Below are 18554 nucleotides of genomic sequence, written 5' to 3'. Positions count from 1 at the left end.
TTCAGCCTTTATGTGATGATGTTTAGTGAGGTGAAATGTAATGCCTCCAGAGTCACCCCATTCTACATTTGGGTTTGTTCAGTTTTTCGTAACTTCAAGCTAAATGTGCCTCTTTGCAAAACAAATAGCCTGGCACATAGTAGGCATTTAATAAATATTTGTTGACTTCACTTGCAATTTTCCACTCACTGCTCCTAGTTCTTTTTTCTGGGGTCAAGTAGAACAAGTATAAAGCTTCTTCCACTAATAGCCCTTCACTTAAAGACAAATATTAAGCACTCCACCATCTCCTGAGTTCAAAGCCAGCCTCTGACCCTTTTCTAGCCAAATGACCCTGACTAAGCCATTTCACCTCCACCTCATCATAACAGCACCTTCCCGCCCAGAAACTTGCTCTAGCACCCACCTAGCTAATCCATTGGCCTGAATAGGATCCTGCTGTTTGTCCCACCATCCAAGATCAAACAGAACAGAGTCATGGGGAGGATCAAATTAGATGATATTTGTAAAGCAAGTAGCAAAGTGCCTGGCACAGAGTGGGCACTTAACAAATGGTTGTTTCCTTCCTTTACATATGAAATGCTTTACAAGGCTATAATTTCTCAGCTCTAACAAAAAAGTGGCCATATCATCTCTTATTATGACTGCCCTCTTGTAAAGAATTTTCATTACATGAATATTAAATCAGAAAAAGCAAACAAATAGGTGGATATGTTTCTCTTTAGAAACTGATCATAGTTAATTTTTCAATTTTGATATTAGCAATGTTGGCACAGGCCCAGTAATCTCAGGGCTTGCCATGTGATGAGCCTCAGCAATTCCAAAAGCCCCTTTATTGAAGTGTGGAGGGATTGTGGTCTGCACTGATGGAGAAAATGCTCTCACATCTGAAATCATAGGTTTTCAAAGCATTTATCTTTAGCCTAATTCATTTTAAGTTATCTTTTTTTGGCCATAGTAATGATAGCTGACATTTATAAAGCACTTTAAGGTTTGTATAGCATTTTATTCACAATAAATCTGGGCAGCGGACTGTACATATTTAAATATCTCCATTCCCTATATTAACTCTCTTTGTGAAAACTCTCAAGGACTTGAGATGGGTCCGTCTATGCCAGCATCAGATCAAACTCCTTAGGACTTTTTGCTGCAACTCTCCCGCCCCCTGTAATGGCAAGCAAAGTGGGACTTTTGTTGTCTTTTGTTTTGGAGTGCTTCTCAGCACTAAGGCGATCAAGTGCCTTTGAGTCTTGCCTTTGTAAGCCTTGCAGGCATTTTGAGTTTTCATGCTCTTGGAATTAAAATATTGTGATGGCTTTGTGCATTTGATACTTTTTCATTGATATGTGCTTGAGCAAGTACTTAGGTAAAAAAAAAAACATCTTTTATCAAAAATAAAAATTTAAAGTAATAGGTGTAGAGGGGTATTACAAATTAAGTATCTTGGGTTCTCTTCTTAGAATGGCAGAAAAGTATATGTAGGAAGATTATTTTATTTCATAATAGAATATTCAACTAGAATTTGTTTTATTAGTATCTGTTGTTTTCATTTTAAAGTACATTTATATTGTTTGACCTTTCTCTTTCCATTAATGTTATTTTGTTTCATTGCCAGGTTTACAAACTTTGATTACCTGTGTTCTGTTTTTAGCTTTTGTGTGTGTATGTATATATTCAGCTTAATATCGATCTGATTTTTTTTAATGTTGTGTTAACTATGTCACTATTGTGGTATTTTTAGGCAAACTGCATTTTCCTACCAAGTATGACATATCAGATCCAACCTTAATGAGATACCTTCTGTCTTTATGTTTTCTTTCTTCTCTGAAAGGTAGTTAAGTGTCTCCAAGCCCACTCCAATAGTGAACTACTTATAAGCAGCCCTGGTAGTATATATGCCCTCGGAAGAAATTTCGGATGATTACTTTTACAATTAATTTCTAATGAAAATGTAAAAAGATGCTGCAAAGAGCATATTGTACATTTCATTAAATCAAGATGGCTAACAAGATTAACTTTCACCACTATTCTACATACCAATGCCAAATGATTTTGCTGTTGTTGTTCAGTTGTGTCCAACTCTTCCTGACCCCATTTAGGGTTTTCTTGGCATAGAGTGGTTTGCCATTTCCTTCTTCCGTTCATTTTACAGATGAGAACTGAGGCAAACAAAGTTAAGTGACTTGCCCAGGGTCACACAGCTAGTAAGTGTCTGAGGCCAGACTCGAACTCAGGAAGAAAAGAGAGGGAGTGTGTGAGAGAGAGAGAAAAAGAGAGAGAGAGAGAGAGAGAGAGAGAGAGAGAGAGAGAGAGAGAGAGAGAGAGAGCGCGTATGAGCAGTTATAGCTGCTAATGTCTGCTAATGGCTGCTGACTTAGCTGTACTATGAGTTTGTCTTTGGGAAGACCCCCAGCAGGGGGTCAGATAGGTTTTGGGATGGCGAGGCTCCAGGTTGTGGTACTATATATGGAATGTTTTACTGCTCTGATAGATTGGGTAAATGGCTTGTGAGATGTGGTTCTCCAGTGTCTGAATAAATGGTTTACTTCTGAGAGTCTTGTATACTTTGTGATACAGAACTACATAGGCAATTTGACAATTATCACCAACATCGTTATTATTGCCTTACTGATATAGCTACCTAGCTACCCAATGATTTAAAGGCCATCAAAACATTTTAATTGGTATTAAAACTTTAATTAAGCCAGTAATGTACTTGCCTATTGTTGCTGATAGCATGGGTCAGGTCAGTAAGTTCTTCATTGAATGCCTTGCAATAATTTAAAATCAAACAAAGGTAAGGCACTGTTAGATGGTAGAGTTCAATTTTTCTACATACATGGAAACAAAAATCTAAATAGTCATTGTCCTTTTGAGAATTAGGTTGTAGATTTGCCACCCTGAGAAATTTATGTGTACATTTGCTGCTATTCATTGTCACATAGATGACACAGGATGCTTTTTAATTAAGTTTACATAACAGTAACAGTGTTGCCAAATCATTCAAATATTTTCATGGAAAATATAAAATGCCAAATGCCAGACAAAGCCCACACATTCTTACTCTTTCCAAGACACTGTGACCATGTGCAGTAGAAGTTTAATTTCCTAAAAGAAAGATCTCCCAGATATCACCTAATATACCCATGACTTTTACAGGAAAGGAGCTCAGCTAGTGGGAAGAACAAGAAAATTTATGACTCTAAATTTATCTCTAGGTTGGTTTATATCTCTAGCTTCCATCTCCACCACCCTGGAGCCAGCTGCTGCAGATCCCTCGGTCTCTGGCTTTGCTAACCTCCTTGCATTACCCTCTCTCTGCCTTTGGGACTAAGGTTTAGCAGTACATCTAACTCTTCAGTGTTTCCCCTGGTTATCACAGAATTCCATCTTGACCAAAAGGGGAAATGTCGCATCCACTGGATCCCAGAGCTTACGGGTTACCTGAGTGTAATTGAAACCGGTTAACCAGTTAAAAAAGAAAAGCCTGGGGGGGAGGTGGGGAGGCAAGGAGCCCATCATTACCACTCTAGAGCCTCCCTGGTCTTCTCCCTTTCAGTTGTTATGCAAAATAACTTCCCTTACAGCTTTTTGAGGCTGTGTCTCCCATGAAACTTCTTCCAGGTTGAAAAGTATTTAATTGTCTCCTTGTGCCCCTCTTCAGCACTCCAGGATTTATGTACTGACTGCATGGTGCCCTGAACTGCAATTCCCTTGCCCCAATTAAAGATCCTAGTTTTTGCTACTTTGGTAGTCTTCCTTATTTCAGGTCAAAAACATAAAACTACGTTTGTGAAAGTCCAGATTCAAATCCAGACTTCTGACTCTATATTATATTGCACTGATTCTAGTGTTTATATGAGTCCATCCTTGAACATTTAGCATAATTCATCCAAAAAAAGCATGTTCATCATGAAACCATTAATTTAAATTCATATGCTTTAAGATGAGAAGACATTTTATCACAGTTCATTTCATTCAACGAATATTTATTCAGTCCCTGCTATGTACAAGGTGATGAAGAGCTCAAAAAATATGTACTTGTTTACAGCAGCCTTGTACGTAAACACACATCTCTCACCGAGATTGTATTAGCTCAGATAATGATGAAGATCTCAACCCATCCATGCCTGCCCATCCTGTGCAATTCTTCCATGGAGTCTCATAGTTCACCATAGGATGTCCACCCCAAGTACTAGAATCCCTTCTTGATTTCTGCTGACTATATGAGGACATCAGTAGGGCACCAGTTTCCTATCCCCATGGGACCAAACAGTTCTATTTTTCACTCTATACATGTCTTTGATTTCATTCTTTATGATAGTTATTCTTCACAGGTCTTTATCAATTATATGTTGTAGCCTATTCACACCCACCAAGTGCCTCTCCATTGCCCTCTGTATGATGCTTATTTTTAATTCTTTGGGGAGCACATAGTGTTCTGTGACTCATAGCCTGGCTCCCGGTTGCTAGGGCCCTCCTGATCTTGTATAGCGAATTCTCTCTGTGGAACCAACAGCAAGCAATCATTCAGGCAGATGAATTTAGCTATGTGGGTGCTGGAGCAGGCTTCTGGAGAGTGTAAAGAAAGCACAAGGCCAACATTTCCATGGACATGGTTGTTGTTGACTGTGCCGCAGAAGTTGGATTGCCAGTGTAATTGGACTGAGAGTAAACTGGGCTATGGAATTCAGTAGCTAGAGACAGAGCTTTCAGCTTTTAGGAATTGTGCAGTGAAAGTAGAGGGAGTATTAATGGAATTGGTAGTTGTGAAAGTGAAGAGATCCCTCCTGATGGGAATAGATACTGAACCGCCCCAGTCAGGAACCCACTCAGAAGGGTGGTCATAGGTCTCTGACCTACAAGTCCTGTTTCCTCCAGAGATAGAAGCCAGGGAAGTGAAGAAGAGTAGCCTTGGACAGAGACTCAGGAACTCCTGCCAGTGGCATGAAGGCCCCTGGAGGAAGGTTTTACTTGCAAGAAAGATCAACAGAAACTCAAGGAATCATCAGAGCAATGAATCCTCGAGGCTATGGTCTAATGGAGCCACAAAGCTGAAACTTTCTCTGCTTTAACTTCCATAGCCTGGAGAAACTCTCTAAGGACATTCTTTTACAAGGTCAACTAATTTGTTAGAGCTTCCAAAGGGAGTTTGTTCTTTGTCCCTTTTTTAGCTGGCATTGATGAAAGTTAACCCTACCTACCTGGTCTTGTAAAGATGAAGTCCCGCTTAAAGATGGGAATCTGCCAGGGAGGGTACTAGGTGGCACAGTGTTTAGAGTACTGGGCTCAGAGTGAGGAAGACCTCACTTTAAATCCAGCCTCAGAAACTTGCTAGCTGTGTGACATTTGTTTGGCAAGTCACTTAACCTCTGTTTGCCGCGGGAAAAGGACCATTCCAGTATCTTTGCCAAGAAACCCACCCCACCCCCCCCACAGACAGTCACAAAGAATTGTGACTGAACAACAACCAAGTTTCTGAAGGAAATGGGTTTGATAGATTGAATTTCTAACCCTGTACCACCTCATGCCTAGCCACTCTCAGGGGCAATTAGATCACTCATGCCTTCTGCATGGAGCTCACCTGAATGGCTTTAGAATTTAGATATTGATTTCCCCCACTACATAATGCAATACAATTTGGTAAATGTTCATTAAGCACCGGGGATACAAATAAGACAGTCCCTGCTCTCAAGGGGCTTACAATCTAATGGGGGCAGACAACACACAAAAGGAAGTGGCAGTGGCTACATGGAAGGCTGAGTATAATATTCTCTGGAGTGCCAACCAAGCAGAGCTGCTGATGGAAAATTGAAATGTGTATGCCAATTAATTGTTGAAATCTGAGCAGGAGGTTGGGAGAGTTGCAGCTAGGACAAGTACTACTATCAGTACCAGTAGGAACTCTGGAAATGGCAGGAGGAGTCACAGAGTCACTCATCCTTCATTCTCAAAAAGGACCAATGGCTTCTGGAGCGTGATGTCTTGATTTGCAAATGAACTGGATTTGCATGAGGCATGGCTGTGCAAAGTTATCAGCAGCTGTCCATGGCCTTGGATGCAGTGGGAGACCTTGGCCTTTTTAAGCAAAGGTCTTTCCCAGGTCTCTTTGTGAGAAGCAACACCCCTTCAGTGATTAAAGGCTAGATAAGAATTGAGGCAAAAGATGACCTAGTTTTACCTTCTTAAAAGAATCAATCTAGGAGGTGAAGACCCTTAGGGTTTCTGACCAGAACAAAAATAATTGCTATTTCTACTCTGAGTCTTTGAACCCAAGCAATAAGCAAGTGAGGCTTGGCCTGGGACTATTATGAGCCAGTCAGTGAAAGCCAAAGTGATTTGGGTTTGAGGGCATAGTGAAGTAGTGCTATTTGAATCCCAATGGGCTTTATGAAAGTCTGGTTTTTCTGAACTATATTTTAGGAAATCATTACTGAAAATCACATGAGACAAAAGTTAATTGCTGCAGTTAAAAAAAAAAACAATGATAAAGTAAATAAATAGGGAAGGAAAAAAAATCTAGCCTGCAAACGCCAAGATATTTTGTGAATATAAGTGGTCAAAATTTATATTATTTTGGACAGAGCACCCACATGTAAGGGTATGACTTGGGCATGAGAACTGAGATTCAGGAGCGAAAAGGTAGAGAAAAGAGACTGAAGTCCTGGGAGGCTTTTGGGCTAGAGAGGCCTAGAGGACCAGGATGGTGGGGGACACACTGATGCACGGGGTGGGGAGGGGAGGCTTAAGGGCTGGGAGGGGAATGAAGTGGGAGACACTGAAGGGAAGTGGCCCTAGGGGACTGGGAGGCATGGAAGGGAGCCCAGGACACTGAAGCCCGGGATGAGGGGCTCTCCCTTGGGTTCCTGGCCTCTGATTCTGATGAAGTATATCTTGTCCAGGCTGAAATTGGGGATGATGGTGACCAGCTCCTTCTCTGCCAGGAACTTTACCTCAACTGAGTCCATAGGCCCAACCCAGGGTCCTCTGGGTGGCCCCTTATTCCACAAGTCCCAGAGAGGGAAATACTATCCTTAGAAAGGGGCTTTGAGTGTGGTTCCTGAGAGTAGGCCCTACTGGACCTTCAACTCCACACATGTTAGAGGTATTGCCTCTGTCTGCTTCCCACCCTTGATCTCATCAAAATCCCATTCTCTGGGTTCCTGGAATCTAATCCTTCTTAGAGTCCTCCTCAAGATCCTCACTAAACCCCACCTCTAGTCACCCCAGACTCCTTGACCACCCCTAGGTCCCTCCCACAAAGTCCCATGCCCCATTAGATTGGTGAGGTTAGGGAACCACAGGTTTTTGGGGGTGCTCAAGACACCAAAATACCAATGCACTGAGTCCTACTGAATGAATTTGACTTGAGTCTTCTCAGCCAAAGAAAAACAAAGTTTATTAAAGATTTGCCATAATGGGAAGACTCTTAGAGAACCTGAGCATTTGTGTCGGCAATGCCAGTGGGCCAGATTGATCTAAGCTGAGCTAGATTGACTCTGAGCACCTTCCCGGAGGCAAGATAAGACATATAAAAATTGTGGGAGGGATCTAGGGGGTGGTCAAGTAGTTTGGGGTGACTAGAGGTGGGGTTTAGGGAGGGTCTTGAGGAGGAGTCTAAGAAGGATTAGATTCCAGGAACCTCTCTAGAATGGGATTTTGATGAGATCAAGGGTGGGAAGCAGACAGAGGCAATCTGGAGTTAACAGACAAATCAGGGCTAGGCTAATTTAAGGGTAACAGAGATTTGGGCCTAGTGATGTTGGAAGGTTTATGGCCTCAGGTGAAGGCCAGATCAAGTGGGAAGATTCAAGGAGAGTTCAAGGGGGGTCCCCAGTGTCTAAACCCCATCAAGATCATCTAGGGGAGGCTACAGCGGGCAGCTTCTTGGAGGGAAGGCATGCCATTGGCTTAGTTTTTGTGTATATCCTTTGAGCAATCTCTAGGCATGTTACAGTGGGTAGGGCCAAATAGAACTCTGCAGGGGTGGGGAATCTGCAGCCTTCTAGGTCCTCAAGTGACTAAATCCAAACATCACAGAACAAATCCCCTTAATAAAAGGGTTTGTTCAATAAAACTTGGATTCATTCAAAAGGCCATACCCAAGCACCTAGAAGGCCATACATGGCCTCAAAGCTGCAGGTTCCCCACCCCTGCTAGAGTTACCTGAACCTGGGTATATAATCAACACTGTCAACCTGAAATAAGATTGCCAAAACAGTAAAAAACTAAAGTCTTTTAACCAAAGCCAGAGAATTACAATTCAGGGTCATCAGGAAGCATCAGGGTGCAGTAGTAAACAAGAGTGGCAGAAGGGGGCATTGTTAAATACATATCAACAGGGAGGGAGTCTAACTGGAGGCATAGCCCGGAGTAAGTTGTTTTGCATCACAACTGAAAGTATTGTAGAGGAGAGAAGGTTCATGTTTTGAGAGCCTTCAGGCAATTCGAAGCCTTGGGGTACAGCTAAATCAGTGGCATTCAACAGCACCAATAGAATTGGGTCCCCAGGGTACTAGAGAGTTTATGTTATTATTTAATGTTAATTTTATTAATAATTATTAAATTAATTATGTTTCCCATTGCATTCTCCCATTGTATAATATTAATGGATTTCTTCCATGAGACTCTGCAGTGGTCTAGGACTTGATGCAACTTGCAAGATGTTCTCTGCAAACACTAACATATGGAGCATCTCATATGTAATCCCTCTTTCACTTGGACTTGCCCGAAATCTCTGTCATCACAGTGGCAAATACTTGTTGATGATACATTTCTTGCATTTATGCCTCACTTGATTTTAATTATCAGAGAGTCTTCAAAGAAAATTTTGTTACATCTTTCAAGCAATAAATATTAATACATAGATGAGAGAAATCTTGTTGGATGAGAATCTTTAAGGCATGTCTTGCTCTACCAAACCAAATGCTTCCCCCTCCCCTCCTTTTACAATTACAGAGCACTAAGCACAGTAGGATTGATGAAGTTAAAGAAAATGATAAGATTAGGGAACCATAGACTTTTAGGGGTGCTCAAGACCCCAAAATACTGACCCACCAAGTCCTGCTGAGTGAATTTGACTCAAGCCTTCTCAGCCAAAGAAAAACAAAATTTATAAAAGATTTGCCATATCAGGTAGGCTCTTAAGGAGCCTGAGCATTTGTGACACTAATGCCAGCAGGCCAGAACAATCTGAGCAGGGGGTAGAGCCAAGATGGCAGCTGGAAAGCAGGGACTCACTTAAGCTCTCCCCCAAATCCCTCCAAAAAGCTGTAAAAAATGGCTCTGCACAAATTCTAGAGCTGTGGAACCCATGAAATAGCAGAGGAAGCAGGTCTCCAGCCCAGGAGAGCCTGGATGGTGGCTGGGAAGGGTCCTTCACAGGGTGCTGGGAGCGGAGCGCAGCACAGTGTGGGCCAAGCCAGGACCAACCAGACTGGGAGTCGGGTGGGACGCGCCTTAGGGCCATGAATCACTGAGTTGTGGCAGTTACCAGAATTCTCAGCCTACAAACGCCAAAGACAGCGGAGCAGGTTGGTGGGAAAACTGCTGGATCAGGGTGAGAGAAATATGCAGATACGGGCGAAGGAGGTGGTGCAGCTGTGGCCTCAGCAACAGCAGAAAGCTCCTGTGGCTGCTTCCAGAGCTCCAGCGTCAGCTGCTTCCCGAGTCCCTGGCTCATGAGGTGGGAGGAATCAAGCAGTGGATCAGAGCAGGAGTGCAAGGAGTGCTTTGTTGGTGCAGAGGCAGGTGCTCTTGCTGTGCCCTGCTTGGATCTGGGTCACAATCCTGGTTGGTGGTTCTTGGGGAAGGAGGAGTGCTTCTGTGGTAGAGCTTGTGGTGTCAGTGGAGTAGAAGTAGCTCTGAAAACAGCAGCACAGCCCCTAAAGCCTGGGAGAAAGCAGTCTCTACTCTACAAGCAGTCATACCCTGACAAAAATCTCAAGGGTCAAGTAGCTGGGTGGGAACATGAACAGGCAGCAAAAATGGATGCAGACTCAGAGTCAAACTCTAGAATCTTTTTTTTGATGACAAAGAAGATCAAAACATACAGCCAGAAGAAGTCAACAAAGTCAAAGAGCCTACATCAAAAGCTTCCAAGAAAAATATGAATTGGCCTCAGGCCATGGAAGAGCTCAAAAAGGATTTGGACAAGCAAGTTAGAGAAGTAGAGGAAAAGTTGGGAAGAGAAATGAGAGTGATGCAAGAAAATCATGAAAAACAAGTCAATACCTTGCTAAAGGAGACCCAAAAAATACTGAAGAAAACAACACCTTAAAAAATAGACTAACCCAAATGGCAAAAGGGCTCCAAAAAGCCAGTGAGGAGAAGAATGCCTTGAAAGGCAGAATTAGCCAAATGGAAAAGGAGGTCCAAAAGACCACTGAGGAAAATACTACCTTAAAAATTAGATTGGAGCAAGTGGAAGCTAGTGACTTTATGAGAAATCAAGGTATTATAAAACAGAACCAAAGGAATGAAAAAATGGAAGACAATGTGAAATATCTCATTGGTAAAACCACTGACCTCGAAAATAGAACCAGGAGAGATAATTTAAAAAATATTGGACTACCTGAAAGCCATGATCAGTAAAAGAATTTAGACATCATCTTTCAAGAAATTATCAAGGAAAGTTGCCCTGATATTTTAAAGCCAGAGGGTAAAATAGAAATTGAAAGAATCCACTGATTGCCTCCGGAAAAAGATCCCAAAAAGAAAACTCCTAGGAATATTGTCACCAAATTCCTGAGTTCCCAGGTCAAGGAGAAAATGTTGCAAGCAGCCAGAAAGAAACAATTTGAATATTGTGGAAACAAAATCAGGATAACACAAGATCTAGCAGTTTCTACATTAAGGGACCGGAGGGCTTGGAATATGATATTCCGGAGGTCAAAGAAGCTGGGATCAAAACCAAGAATCACCTACCCAGAAAAATTGAGTATCATGCTCCAAGGCAAAATATGGATTTTCAATAAAATCAAGGACTTTCAAACTTTCTCAATGAAAAGACCAGAGCTAAATAGAAAATTTGACTTTCAAACACAAGAATCAACAGAAGCATGAAAAGGTAAACAAGAAAGAGAAATCATAAGGGACTTACTAAAGTTGAACTATTTTGTTTACATCCCTACATGGAAAGATGATGTGTGTAATTCATGAGACTTTTCTCAGTATTAGGGTAGTTGAAGTGAATATACATATATATAGACAGAGGGCACAGGGTGAGTTGAATATAAAGGGATGATATCTAAAAAATAAAATAAAATTAAAGGGTGAGAGAGGAATATATTGAAAAAGGGAGAAAGGGAGAGATAGAATGGGGTAAATTATCTCGCATAAAAGTGGCAAGAAAAAAACAGTTCTGTTGGAAGAGAAGAGGGGGCAGGTGAGAGGGAATGAGTGAATCTTGCTCTCATCAGATTTGACTTGAGGAGGGAATAATATACACCCTCAACTGGGTATCTTACCCCACAGGAAAGTAGGGGGAAGGTAATTAAAAGGGGGGATGATATAAGGGAGGGCAGATAGGGGGAGGAGATAATCAAAAGCAAACACATTTGAAAAGGGACAGGGTCAAGGGAGAAAACTGAATAAAGGGGGACAGGATAGGATGGAGGGAAATTTAGTCTTTCATAATGTGATTATTGTGGAAGTGTTTTGCATAATGATACATGTGTGGCCTGTGTTGAATTGCTTGCCTTCTTAGGGAGGGTGGGTGGGGGGGGGAAGAGGGGAGAGAATTTCGAACTCAAAGTTCTAAAAGTGGATGCTCAAAAAAAAAGTTGTGTTTGCATGCAATTGAGAAATAAGATATACAGGCAATGGGGTACAGAAATCTATCTTGCTGTTGCAACAACCTGGCTAGCAGCTGCTGTGAGGGTGTAAAGCCAACAACAACCAGCATACAGAATGCTGTAAGCCTGGGTTCTTTTGATCTGCTTTATTAAGGAAAGCAATGTTAAGGGATTAACAATCTTACTTTAATCCAGCATACAAATATCATTCACTTAGTTCAGGGGAACTGAACTTCAGAGCAAACTTCACCCTGAACTTCAGAGCAAATACAAACAAATTACAAACATCAACAGACAGACCTTGTCTGATTCAAATATCAATTGATAGTTACCAGAGTTTAACCAAGTCTGAACATCCAGGTTTACAAGCCGGAGGGCTCTTAACTACAGCTGCCAGGAGTTTCCACATCAGCGTGCCACCAAGAGTGAGAGCCTTAAGCAAATAGCTCTGTCTTCCCTTTTTATGCACTCTTTAGCCATTATCAAACGTCATCTAAGCAACCGGAACTTAAGCTCTTACTATTGGCTCTGGTCTTAGCAATTCCCCTTAGGACCCATGTGACCTAAAATCATCACAAAAATTCAACTTAAACCCACATGGTCTAAATGCCTCTGATATCACAAACATGTCACTCAAACCCACGTAAACTAGGCTTTCCCTTGAGACAAGGAGGTCATCCAGGACTCCTAATTTAATCAAGGAAACAAAGGCCAAAGTCTTGGTTGAATAAATGCTAAGAGCACATCTTGATTCCCAATACACTTGCCCTACAAGCAAGTAAGGGGGAAGGGGATGGGGAGGGGGGTGACAGAAGGGAGGGCTGACTGGGGAGCAGGGCAATCAGAATATATGCCATCTTGGAGGGGGGGAAGGGTAGAAATGGGGAGAAAATTTGTAATTCAAACTCTTGTGAAAACCAATGTTGAAAACTAAAAATATTAAATAATAAAGTGTGGAAAAAAAAAGAACAATTTGAGCAGAGCTAGATTGAATCCGAGTGCCTTCATTGAGGCAAGATTGTGGGAGGAATCTAGGGGTGGTCAAGTAGTCTGGGCTGACTAGAGGAAGGGTTTAGGGAGGAACTTGAGGAGGAGTCTAAGGAGGATCTTGATGGGACTGGGGTGACTAGTGGTCAGACTCCAGAAGTGAGATTAAGGGTGGGAAATAGCTGAAGGCCACCCGGAAATAACAGACAATACAGGGCTAGGCTAGATTGCCCTAGCCCTCAATGAACATGCTCTTAAATCTTGGGCAGTGTCCCAAATATGTTAGGAGACCTAACATATTTATAGTATAAACAGAATCAAGTCTGGGTGAGTCCTTGTACCCCTCCGTTATAATTTAGGGTGACCATATCACGAAGGAGGAAACCAACCAGAGTGGTCTGGATGGAGATGAATTCACCTGTCCACACTGCTGGAGGCAGATGATTCTCACAATCAAGTCACTCTCAGCAAGAGATGCTGAAGACTTCTAGCTCACCACCTCATTAAATGACCACCCGTCGGGGTTGATTTTCACTCGTCAGGGGCATTCCCTTTTGAAAAAAAAAATAAGGCTTTTGGTGTCTCCATGGGTTTACCTTTGGTTACTGAGAGAAACCACTGACCATCAAGTAATTAATTGCTGGCTAGCCTAGGGATAAGGAAAGGCTTATGGTCTCAGGGGAAGGCCAGATCTAGTGGGAAGATGATTCAAGGAGAGTTCAAGGGGGCTCCCAGAGACTGTACCCCCATCATATCTACTTGTCAAGAAAGTCAATTGTTTTTTAATAAGCAGCCTTAGGCTCTCTTCATTTCCTTAGTATGGCAATTAATTTACATTGTCGAAACTTCTATATGATATCAGCTTAGTATCTATGTTTTGATGTTGTTCACCCTTCATTCTGGAAGAAGACCAATGACATCAGGTGGGTGAGATGTCTTGACCTGCAAGTGAACTGGATTTAAATGAGTCAGGGTCAGCCTCACTCTCTCTCCAGAGTCCTTGGAATCCAGTGGCAAGACACAATTCAAGATGATGGGCCTATCTATGTGTATCTTCTCTCCAGATCCCATTTTCATCATCAATAACCTTTTTCTCAAAGGTCAGGATACAGGCACACAATCATCATACACCATGGAAGGGATCATAGATTTAGAGCTGGAAGGGACCTTAATCCTCTCATTGTACAGATAAGGACTCTGAGGACAAAGAAGCTAAGTGCCTTGCCCAAAGTCTCATAGTAATAAATAGCTAAGGTAGCAATATTTGGACTTCAGGTACTCTGAACCTAAATTCAGTGTTCTTTCTATTTTAATGCATCCTCCTTTATCTTTTTCTCATTTTTATTCCTCTGGCTTTGTATTAATTTTCATCTTGGTTCTAACAATGCAGTGTTCTGACTGTATAAAGACAGCTGATGATACATATCTATACTGTTCTCCCTGCCTTCAGATCACGTGTCCTTCCTATTTTACTAAAATGAGAAAGAAGAAATGTCTTCACCTGAATAGAAAATTTTCCCAAAATATCATTCTCCATCAAAACCTAGCAAAAAGATACTGCTCAGGAGATTCAGATTGCTACCTCTCCTTCAGCTATAACATCTGATTTTCTTTAGTCCTTTCCCAGCTTTGTTTATGCCATGAAGTATATGTATATGCGTACAATAACTTGGTTTACTCGAGCAATAAAAACTTCACTATGATTAAATTGTTACGTTGGATAATAATTTAGCTACATTTTTCTGTCAATGAATTAAGTGGTTAGACCTGTACCACAAACCTGAAATCCAAAGTATCACATCAGATACCAATGTAACTTTTGAAAGTCACTGTAATGAATCAATTTTAACTGTCTCTCGGAGGAAATATTATAGCAGGATTAGAAGTCCTATACATTTTCTGCTTTTTTCTTCCGTATTTAGTTTTCAACATTGGGAATTGGGATGCCCAAAAGAATGTTGGGGGAATTCTAAGTAGATCATAGGATTTAGAGCTGGAAGTAATAGACATCTACTGTGATTTCCTCTAATTGAAGGACACAGAGATCATGGGGTGATGGGACCTGGACCCCTAAAAGGAAAAGACCATGTCTTTGAAAGCAACCCAGCTCCTGAATTTTCCCATACCTTTTAGCAGCCCAAATCACTGGTGCCTCTGCCCAAGGCACCTGGCCTGGCCCAGCCTACTTACATCATTTCATTAGCTTATTTGATGGTCCTTTCATAATTGCACACCCCTGACTACCTACCACTCCTTCATCCCAGCCAGATCCTTCCACTGTCATTTTTGTATATAAGCATCAGTCTCACTCCCCATTAAGTGGCAGATTCCCTAAGAATCTCAGCACTGTGGGCATTACAATAAACCTTGTCATTTGACCGGAAGAAGGTAAGAAGGTTTGAGTGCGTGAATTCATTCCAGGTGGATGCCACCCTATACCCTGACATTTTGAGGTTCCCAGCAATCCTAAAATGCATCAGAGATTAAGTGTCTTGCTCAATGTTATAGTGGTACCAAGTGCCAGAACTCGGGTCTTCTGATTTCGTATATAATGGAAACTGGTCTTTGAGAGAAATTAATGTTATAGTATATTAATAACTATTAATTTGTGATCCACCCTTTTCCACTTATTTCTGTTAATATCCAGCTCCTGAAAAGGTCAGGCACTCTCTGAAGGGCTTGGCTGAGTGATATAGATTACTTCTAGCCCCCAAGGCACATGCTCCTTAACTAGGTTGGGGAGAGCCTAATTTCTGTTTAGAGTATAAACAGAATCCAGTCTGGGCAAGACTCTTGCCTAGAGAAGGAACCCCTGTCCTTGATCCCCTCTGTTAGAATTTAGGGTGACCAAAGGTAGCTAGGTGGCACAGTCGATAGAGCGCAGGCCCTGGAGTCAAGAGGATCTGAGGTCAAATCTGGTCTCAGACACTTTCTAGCTGTGTGACCCTGGGTAAGTCACTTAACCCTGATTGCCCTCCCCTCCCCAAAAAGGAGTTTAGAGTGACCCAGCTTATGAAGGAGGAAAACTAGCCAGAGAAGTCCAGATGGAAATGGCTTCACTTGCCCAAATGCCTTGAGGTTGCTGAGATTTCATAATCAAGCCACATTCTCAACATGAGGAGCTGAAGACTTTAAACCTATCTCCTCATCAAATATTTGCCAATCAGGGTTGTTGAGTTTCACTTGTCGGGGGAGTTCTCTGTCAGAAGGTACACATCTGATTGAAGGCATTTTTGAGTCTCCTTTGGCATCTTTGGTTAATGATAGAAAGCACTGCTCATCAATTTATTGATTATTGGCTAGCCTAATTAATAACTGGATTATTGCTCTGTCTCTTGGACTTGGGGTGCAAGACTGATTCACATGGGGGGAAGGGGCATGAGAAATATCCGAGGAACTAGAGGCTAATTAACACTCAAATTCCTCAGTGATGGAAAGTCTTCCACTCTTTCAGGCCTCACTTTGACAGGGTAACTCAGGGGTTTTGAGCTTCCTTTAGCAGGGTATTTAGAAGAATGGTGAGGCTAATGAGGTTCTTACATACTTGAATCTGGGTTATCTTGACCCTGAGGTAAGCCACATTGCTTCTGCATGTATGTATATGTACTCATAAATAGGCTCTCTCTCTCTCTCTCTCTTTCTCTCTCTCTCTCTCTCTCTCTCTCTGTTTTTGCCTCTGTCTCTCATACACACGCGCATACATACATACACATGTACACACACAAAACTGTCCCATACCCATATTCATTGCATGCTAAGGGGCTTCATTCCCTAAAACTATAATTTTCCAGCCTTCACTGGTATATTTATCTTGTATTTAGTGATCCAGAGGACACAATTAGTCCAAAACAAAGGCATTTACTGAAATGCCATGATAAGAACAATAGCAATAAACATCTCCCCATAAACCTGGGGTTCACACACCCACAAATATATATAGTATTAGTGACAAGAATGGATACAGATGGGGTTCAAAAATAGAAAGGCCTGCATCCATGTTGGGAGCTTATGTGGTCATGGAATATGTGGGAAGCAGGAATGCCAAGCAACTGAGGTCTTCTCATAGTTGTTATTAACTTTGCTCTCAGTTTGCATTGGAAGCTGCTTCGTTGCTTGGTTATAGTCTCTAACACCTCCAGCTTCTGACTCTGCTGAAATTCTGGCCTTGTCTACTATTTTGCCCTTACTCAGAAAGAGCAGAACCTTACCCTAGGATAGGTAGAAGCCTGCTAGTTTTGCCCCCCTCAGAGTCTCAGCTTTAGGGTCTGCTATCTCCTAAGCAGCAGGGTCCCAATCCTCAGAACCAGATTTTTTCTCTCAGTTAACCCCACTTGTTATCAGCACTAGACTGTACTCCACCAGATGCTGCCATGTTCATAGTTGGGAGAAGGGGAAGATAAAAATCCTGTCCCTTCTTGCCAAAATTCTGCCAGAAGCACTCCTCAGGTCTGGCTGTCTCAATTCTTTCTGTAGTTTGATTGGTCATCTCTTCTGCTTTTAAACTCTCAGTCCTTCTCATTCACCCAAGTCAGGAAATGGGCAGAAAAAAGGGCACTAGATCAGCTCCATTTTCTGCGCTAATCCTCAAATGGGCCACTCAAGGTCTGATGCCCTTTACAAGGTATGAATGAGCCACTTGAAAGTCTAAAGCCTTGAAACCATGCAAAAGAGTCACTTAACATTTGAAAGGGATACACACTCTTGCAAACAGTAAAAATTTCTGAGTATGCTCTCATTGTCTCTGTTATCAACCTCTCACATACTCTAATTTCAACAAGTTGATTGGGGTTGGGGGAATGTGATTGTTCCGGAGTCCACTAGTCAATGCCTTGCTATACAAATAATTCATATTCATATATCTATACATATATATAATATATTGTCAACCTTAACCAGAGGTTTGGTCTAAAAACCAAAAAGAATCAGGTTGCCCCTTAAACAGAGGTTTGCTCAAAAAGAACAAACAGAATGGGGTTCACCCTTAATGGAGGCTTTATCTAAAGAAACTAACAGAATCAGATTGTACATATGCGACACATGCTATTTATTCTCTTTAAGCCAGAGAATCATACATACATGGGAGGTCAGACTAATTCTGAGCTCCAGGAAAAGCCAGCTGAAGCTAGCTATCCTCTTAGAGCAATCCCCCCTTTCCTCCTGTCTCAGGATGCCTGTGTCAGCCAAAATCATAGTTTGCATATGTATTAACCATAATATGAGAAAGGCATTTCTTAATAGGATAGGTTCATAAAACAGTAAGATAACAGAGATTCCAAAGTGTCAATAAAAATTACAGTTCCAGATTGTCTGTGTTTCTTCTATACATAACATAACATAACATGACATAACATAACATAACATAAAACAGTGCTCATAAACAGGAAAGAAGGATGCCATTACTCAAGATAGTGGCTAACAAGGGAGAGTCACAATAAGATAAGGGAAATGTCCAGTGGGCCAGGTCTTTGGCTGAAGAATGTTCTAGTCAGTAAAATCCAGCAGGAGAGCTTGGGTTCACTCAGAGAGCAAAGCATGGCTGTTATGCCAATCAGAGTGCCTTTTCTGATTGATTAGTCCGGGTTTTTGACTTTTTCAAGTGATGGGGGCTCAAGCTGATTTCCAATATATACCAATAATTATATATTTTATATACATATCTGTCTGTCTATCTATCTATCTCTATGTCACTTTAAAATAAAAAAATAATCACCACTTGGGATTAGATAGTACAAATATTATTAGCCTTATTTTGGAGATGAGGAAATTCAGATT

The sequence above is a fragment of the Trichosurus vulpecula genome, chromosome 7 (genome assembly GCF_011100635.1).
Source record: "Trichosurus vulpecula isolate mTriVul1 chromosome 7, mTriVul1.pri, whole genome shotgun sequence".
NCBI classification, from domain to species: domain Eukaryota; kingdom Metazoa; phylum Chordata; class Mammalia; order Diprotodontia; family Phalangeridae; genus Trichosurus; species Trichosurus vulpecula.
This window is presented reverse-complemented; position numbering follows the sequence as displayed.